Source organism: Xyrauchen texanus, chromosome 7 (genome assembly GCF_025860055.1).
Source record: "Xyrauchen texanus isolate HMW12.3.18 chromosome 7, RBS_HiC_50CHRs, whole genome shotgun sequence".
NCBI lineage: Eukaryota > Metazoa > Chordata > Actinopteri > Cypriniformes > Catostomidae > Xyrauchen > Xyrauchen texanus.
Window position 1 is genome coordinate 46,391,828 of NC_068282.1, and position 8,849 is coordinate 46,400,676.

Consider the following 8,849-nt stretch of genomic DNA (forward strand, 5'->3'; position numbering starts at 1 on the left):
TAGAGAAATTAGTTTGAGTTTTTTATTATTATTCTGTAATAATTTACACAAATTGTAATATAGGGTTTTTGGGAATGCTTTGGAATCACATACATGTTTTACCTTGTGTTTTAAATTATGAATTTTCTACCTTTTAGAGAAAGTTACAGTGGACAGTGATTTAGAGGAGTGTACTTCCAATCCGAAAGGTAACAATTACATTTTGTCAGTTTGTTCCATTTGTTTTTGCCTAATACTAAATTATGTTGTTTCTAGGGATGGAAAATTGGTTTGAAATATGTGTGGATTATCTTTAGATATTCTTTAGACTTTTTATTACTTTCTACTCACAAATTATTTTAGCATGTTGCTTAGCCATTTCCAGTTTCGTTTTTTCCTCGTGTTTTGCGCATGAGCCCGCACGCAACAACACTGTTCCCAACTTCTATTTATTGAAAGTAGCTAAAGCCTGCTCAAAGTCGCTAGATGGCTGCATACATGCTAATTAGCATAATCATGACGTAATTGCGTAGTATTTGCATTCTGTCTAGTGTCAGCCTTTTACATTAAGACTACATGTTAACCAGCTCTCCTTCCAAGCTGTTAATCTGCACTAAAATCCTGATTTATAATCGGTGTCTTCTGACAGAATCACCATACACATAAGATAAAGACTGGCTGTGCTGTGATGTTGGCTATATTCAGGTTAGAAGCAACAGAATATCTGTTTTAACTGAATGTGCTGCTCCTCTCAGCAACTCGCTGAACAGAGCAGACGCAGAGAGAGATGTGTACGCGTCGGGAAAGCAAGACCTCATGCTTGTGTGGCAGTACCGGCGAGTTTTGGAAACTAGATGAGGTTTGTCCAAGAAGTCGCTAGTTTTGTCATTTTTTTGGGATAAAAAAAGGTCTGAAAAGGTACTAAATATAGTGACAAAGCCGCTAAGTTGGCAATACTGCCTCAACTACATTTCCGTAAGTATAATTGCGTGTCATATAATGTTTAAACTGGCCATGCAATGAAATAAACAGTTTATACACACTTGCTACTGACACACCCCAAAGTGGAGGCATTTGAGCTTTCTCAGCAACTCTGAGTGGACAATAAGCTACGACAATTAATCGATCAATTAATTGTTAGCATCTCTAGTTCTAAGGTAAAAGTAATGCTTAATTGACATCATGCTTTCAGTTAAGCAAACATCTGAAGTCCATGCAGGTGCGCATATTTTGTTCAGCGCACATTAGGGATGTGCATCTCCATAACTGAGGTCGATGTGATGCGCATCTAAATGTGATACATTAAAGATACATATGAAGCAGCTTGCGATGCAATTCACCCCTATTACGATGCAGTGCGATCCATTTTCGATTCAATGCAATACGATTGCATTGATGCTATGCAATTTAATATTGTACCGATAGTTCGCTTTTATTTCTTTGGTTCAGACAAACAGCAAATCATAAATGAACATAAGCATAATCAGAAGACATTATAATAAAGCTCACACAGCTGATGTTATTTTTCATCTAACATGTAAACTAACATGCTTTAGTTATATAACATGTTATAGTTACATGCTATTTTTTATCATGTTTATTATTATAATTGCGTTAGCTTATTTTATTTTCAGAAGGTAGACTTATTTACACATTTCAATAAAAGAAATTGTTTAAAATTTCAGTTATAATAAAGTGTTTGCTCAACCAAAAAAATAGCCTATATATATATATATTTAAGCTATTTTAACCTTGTTTATTGAAAACCATTTGGTGTGAATGAAATGACTAGGTGTATTTATGGAAGTTTGGGCTTACAGTTTGCTTTTCATGTCAATGCTTTGCATGCATCATTGGAAAAACCTTGAGATGGAGAACTCAATTGAACGAAGCGTCTAAATTGTGAAGATAATACAAACATAAGTTTCGCCAAATATATATGTGAAATGAAAAGTAAAACTACTATAAAGAAATTAGAAAATGGGTGAACTTAAAGAAGCACAACACGGTTCGAATCTGCACACATTCAGGTTGCTTATAGATTGTCAAGCCTCATGATCGGTCAGCTGCGATCAAGATGGCAGGAACAATAAAGTTGCATTTGGGTAAACAATGTAAAATTATAATACAGTTCTGTAGCAATAGAACTAATGCTTCAAGTTAACAGCACTGGTTGATGCATTGTAACGCAAGTGTTTCTCACTAATGAAATGCTAAGATAAATGCTTGATGTGCTGCCCCCCAGGTCACATTAAGAGGACAGCCTGGAGCAAACACGAAATACGTGCTGTGGAGAAGCACATAATCAAATTCATTAGGAACAGGAAAGATCCAGGAAAGGCAGACTGCGTAAGGTGTATGGAAGATGAACCATTTGCTCTTAAAAATAGAGAGTGGTCAGCTCTGAAGTTTGATATTAAAAATCGTATCTCCGCTCTGCAAAGAAAAGATGTAGCACGTTAATCTTGACACACCATGTTTTTGAGTTTTGGCCACATGGTTATATCCTAAAGGTCTATATGGATTTGTGGATTCAGTTCTTTTAAAAATGTGTTTCAAATAACTTTCATACTGCAGTTATTTATTTATTTATTTTTTAGTGAGTTTTCATCCTCGTCTATTTCAAATGCCTAAATGTTTACTATAAACGCAGGAATGCTAAAGTTGACGTTTTTAATTGTACTTATAGGTAATGCATTTTGAGAAACTTATTTAGAATAGTTTTTGTCATGAAGGGTTTTATGAATTAATATTTTACTTTTTAAACTCAACTAGTGTTTACTCTGAACATAAGCATGGAAGAGTTTTATGCTGGATCTATTTGTTGACTTGACATATTAATGTTATGAGTTTTGAGAAAATTTTTACATTACATGCCACAAATGTTTTTATGTTTATATATATATATATATATATATATATATATATATATATATATATATATATATATATATATATATATATTTATTTATTATTTATTTATTTATATTGTAACGAAGTTAAAGCTCAGGGAAGGAGGCGCGAACCGGTGAAAGTTTAACAATAACTTTAATTCAAACATAACAAAACACAACGTATATAGTCCAGGCCTGGTCCTCTCTCGTCCTTCACTGTCTTCACTCATTTTATCCTCCCCGGAGCTCCTCAGTGAGAGACACAAGGCCGGTGTGGCACACAGGTGATGCTCGTTAGTAACTAGTTAACTAGTTAGCTTGCTCTGTTCCTATGGTTCTCGGCGCCACCCTGCTTGCCACATACCGCCATCGCCTCTTGCAGGCCGGAGGGGGTTACCCTTCATAGCGGCCGCCGAACCTGGGGATAAGGACAGACAAGGCGAGAGAAAAGCAGACTGAAGGAAGAGGAGAGACAGACAAGAGAGGGGAGAGAGGAAAAAATCTTGGTTCAGTTCCCAGACACACTGCCGCTCAGTCCTCCACCAGCCGAGAGGCCCTCACTCGTGGTGCCATGCGATTGTACTGGACGCTCCTCGGTGAACGGCTCGATACTCCTCCGCCTCGGACAGCCACTGGCAGTCGCCACTCCCTCATGCTGCCCGACCTCATCAGCAACAAGGACTCTCCAACAGCGTGTCCCTCCTTTTTGGCAGCAGTGTAACAAGTTAAAGCTCAGGGAAGGAGGCGGCCTGAACCGGTGAACGTTTAACACAAAACTTTAATCCAAAAATAAACAAAGACAAAATAAAAGTAAAGTGGCAGTTGTCCGTGAGGGGCTGCCACTACTTTATTTCTGTGTATGTTTATTTTATAATTACAGTATGTTTCAACATTCACCGGTTCCCGCCGCCTCTTTCCCTGAACTACTAACCTTGTTACATTGGTGTCGAAAACCCGGGAGGAAGGAGGGACATGCTGTCGGATAGTCCTCACTGTTGATGAGGTCTGGCAGCATGAGGGAGTGGCAACTGCCAGTGGCTGTCCGAGGTGGTGGTGCTGGAGCGATTGAACAACAGGTGGGATGGAGAGCTCGCTGCCATTCTCCTGGGTCAAGGAGGGGTGGCTGCCATCCGTGAGGGGATGGAGGAGTTGCAGCCGTTCGCCGAAGGCCAGACCTTCTGCCGTCCGTCATGATGGGGGAGGAGCAGGCAGACTGATGGAACGGGGAGCTCGCTGCCAGGTGCCATAATGGAGGAGCCGTCGCCGGCTGCCAGGAGGCAGAGTAGTATCGAGCTGTACACCGAGGAGCATCCAGTACCATCGCATGGCACCACGAGTTAGGGCCACTTGGCTGGTGGAGGACTGAGTGGCAGTGTGTCTGGGAACCGAACCAAGAATTTTTTTCTCTCTTGTCTCTCTCCTCTTCCTTCCCTCTCCTTTTCTCTCGACTTGTCTGTCCTTATCCCCAGGTTCTGCGGTCGCTGTGACTGGCCCCCCCGGGGGGTGGGGGAGTAGAGCGCAGTCTCGAGGGTATGTGTGTATATGTATGTTATGTTGTTGTTGTTGTTGTTGTTGTTGTTGTGTGTTTTTGTTTTTTATAAAACTTTTAGCAGTACAAACATTTCATGTTGTTGCTTTGTATGAAATAGAACACCATCAGAATCTATAAATAAAGTGTTTACTGTTTGGAGCTCCTATTCTGTTTTAAAGTAGATTCTCTTTTCACAAACTGCTTTTAAAAATATGCCTTTAAAATTTGTGTTATTGAGGCAGTCTTCTCAAAATGAATTAATAATTGATACAAGGATATAAGTTGCGGTGTAGATTTGATCCTCACAATGACTAAAAACCGGTTGTGTGTTTTGGCAGACCTCAGATTTACACAATACCTGAAATGACCCCACAAGTAACCACTGTGTCATGTTTGAAACTTTTATAGCAAAATATTTGTAATCTGAAGGGACATTTTTTTAAACCGATATTTTATTATTTGTCAGAATATATTTTTTAGGTCTTAAAGTTCATAAGAAAGGGTGGTCCTCGTTATTTAGCATTTCTAACAGGTGACCCCCTCAATGCATAAAAACAAGCGTGTGTGTGTTTATCAGTTTTCCTATTATAGGGCTTCAAGTAGCATCCACATATCCCCCATAAATATGCCCACTTACATGTTTAAACAATTGTTATATGATATGCATTTTTGCATCAGTATTGTTGCAAAATAAAAATAACATTCTCAGATGGTAATCTAACTGTCTAAAGCTCACACTGCGGCATCCCTACATTGAATATTTAACTGTGCTTTAATTTGAACAATTATTATGCATTATGTAATGTGTTATAATGAAACATAACACTTCCAAAGCCCCCACATTTTATCCCCTCAATGTTAAAACCAAATCTACACCACTGTGTTAAAGACAAATTGTCCCACAATCAAAAACAACAATGAACCAGGTTAAAACCGTAAACCATTAATTTTATGACTTGTCTGATTAGCTGCTAAATAAATAAATATGAGACATAAACTGCATTTTTTGCGTAAAAAAATATCTGCATTCAATAGAGAAAGACAGTGTGTGATTTTCACAACCTTTCATTTTACCTCTAGTGGTTGAATAGGGAACTGCATGTCCAAATTAGCCTTAAAATAACTACAAACTCAAAATACAGGCTAATTTCTTTATCAAAGTTTCTGAATAAAGCTTCTATTTGCATTAATCATCGTAGTATGCATATTATATACAGACTTTCCACAACACATCTGTGTGTTACACTGCATTCATGTTCATGAAACTTAAATGTGGAAAAAAAATAGGTTAACATGTATTTCAGAAAGCTCGAAAATGCAAATGAGAGCAAATTTTTACCATCTGTGTCTGACAAATCCTGTTACAGTACTGACAAAAAGCTCCTTTTAATCTTCACAGGGCCATGAGAAACCAACATAACAACATATATCAAAGAAATGTTTTTATTTTGGGTCTGTGCAGCCGCCTTTGAACATGAAAGTATACGGGTCAAATTGACCAGCAAACATCATAATCATAATAGAATTTATGTACAAACATTCCACAACACATCAGTGTGTTTACACTTTGATCCGTGCTCATGACCCTAAATGAGGAAAAGTCAAAAAACGGTTAACCAGTAACTCAAAAAATGTAAGTGGGACAAATATATACACACACACACACACACACACACACACACACATATACTATATATACAGTGGATATAAAAAGTCTACACACCCCTGTCAGAACTTTTTCCACCTTTAATGTGACCTATAACGTGAACGATTCAATTTAAAAACAAACTTAAATCTTTGAGGGGGAAAAATAAAAAAACTCACAATAACCTGGTTGCCTAAGTGTGCACACCCTTAAACTAATACTTTGCTGAAGCACCTTTTGATTTTATTACAGCACTCAGTCTTTTTGGGTAGGAGTCTATTAGCATGGCACATCTTGACGTGGCAATATTTGCCCACTCTTCTTTGCAAAAGCACTCCAAATCTGTCAGATTGCGAGGACATCTCCTGTGCTCAGCCCTCTTCAGATCACCCCACAGATGTTCAATTGGATTCAGGTGTGGGCTCTGGCTGGGCCATTCCAAAACATTAATCTTCTTCTGGTGAAGCCATGCTTTTGTGGATTTGGTTGTGTGCTTTGGGTCGTTGTCGTGCTGAAAGGTGAACTTCCTCTTCATCTTCAGCTTTCTAACGGACGCCTAAAGGTTTTGTGCCAAAATTGCCTGGTATTTGGAACTGTTCATAATTCCCCATAGCATGATGCTGCCACCACCATGCTTCACTGTGGGTATGGTGTTCTTTGGGTGATGTGCAGTGTTGTTTTTGCACCAAACATACTGTGGCAGGACGGAGGGCGGGGCCGGGTGGTGATTGTACACACCTGGACCCTTATCAGTCTAATCAAGCCTCCGAGAGGGATAAAGGCCGACTGCGGAGGATTGTGCAGGAGAGAGAGATAGTTTACGGACATGTCCGTCATGTGTGTGTGTGTGTTTGTCTTACACTGATGCCGAAACCCGGGAAGGAGGAGGGATGTGCCTTAGTAGAGTTCTTTCCACTACAGTCCACCCCAATGGAGCAGCCGTTGCCATCTGCCGGGGGACGAGGGGCTGGAGGTTGCCATCTGCCGCTGAGGGGCTGGAGGTCTGCCTCCGATCCGCCCGGAAAGGCGCGGCTGTCATCCGTTAGAGGGTGGAGGAGTGACCGAGAAACAAGCTACGGTGTATCGGAGAACTGGCGAGGGGGGGTATTACACTGTTGCTTTTCATTTAAAAACTAATTTGGCATTTCTTTACTATACATCTTCTAAACTATTAAAACAAAACAAACAAACAAAAATTTTTTTGTTTGTTTTGTTTTAATAGTTTAGAAGATGTATAGTAAAGAAATGCCAAATATATATATATATCTTTATTGTGATTGGATCAGTCAATATGAGACCATTTTGAACATTCTTCATACAAGATAAAACAATGTGTTTTATGGCCCCTGCAACAGGTTTTTTATTATTATTATTATTTTACTTCTACCCCAAATATTATCCTTTCACTTATTGGACAGTTATTATTATATTATTTTTTATTGAATTTTTTTGACTCAAAATTGAAAATGACAAATAAGTATTTTTCTCAAAATAAATTCAGTGATTTTCATCATCTACAAAAATGTACAACATTTTAAATATGATTAAAAATGAGATCAAATTACCTCAAAATCAACCAATAGACATTACACACAATAATCTCATATGGATCAGGAATATTTTGTAGTGTAAAGTGACTAATATGCGTTTAGGAAAGTCTTTGATGCTATTAATTATTTTAGGAGCAAATCAAATCAAATATGGCTTTTACCCCAGGGGACATTTAGACCCGTTGTATTAGTAGTGGTGTATTAGTAGTGGTAACACACATAACAACACTACGCATCAGAGTGCGATGACGGTTTTGTTCTGTTAGAACGCCAGCCAATTGTAATAGTGACGTCATAAAGACGAAGTTCCACCGCTCGCATAGAAACCAGCGCAAGTTGCAGTAAACTTATTTGCAGTCTACAGATCGCATGGTTACTTCGCACAAAGGTCAGTTAATTATATCTTTTTACCGCAGCTAATTTTCACAATATATACTGTAATATAATCAGATTAAATTGAATAATGGGAAACGGCTATATTTATATTTAATTTCACCCAATAGTAAAATAGCGCACTGAATTTACTATCAAGCTGCTTTGCCAAGTCTGTTCATTAAATTATAAATTCGGTAAAGCTTTGAGGAGCCTACTATTTGAAATTATTCTGTAAGCATTACTGAAGACTAACAAGAAATATCCATTATTTTTCATGATCTTTTATAGGTCTCTCTTATTTTAAACGATTTATTAGGATTGACCGAGTCCAGTAACACTTTTTGCTATACTGCACAAAAACAATAAAGCCTTTTTTCACACAAGATGCCTTTATATGTCTAACAATAAAACAAATGCATCTGTAGAATTTATGTCTTTCTGGCTTTCTATCACATCATGACTTTGTCTGGCTTATTTATTGAAGTTTCAGACTAAATAAAATCTAACAAAACATTTAATTAACAAGGAGCATTTAAATCCATGTTTCTTATGGTGTGGGAACATTTGTAACATAGTGTTACTTATGTCCCCCTCTGATCACCTTGCATGTTTGCCTGATTTTCGCATCTAAACATGTCCAATAATATTAACATTTTAAGGTGTCTAATTCATTATTACAACAAGGAAAGTTTCCTTTCATAGTTCAAATTAAAATAACGGGGGAACATGACCAATATTTCTTTTCACTGGAATGCTTTTTTTCTTAATTCTGCTTTTAACTATTAGAAATTCTTTTGGCAGCTACAATGTCTGAAATTGAAATGGTGGTGATGAGGATTGTCACTGAGACACTCAGAGTGGCGAGAGAATGTCCA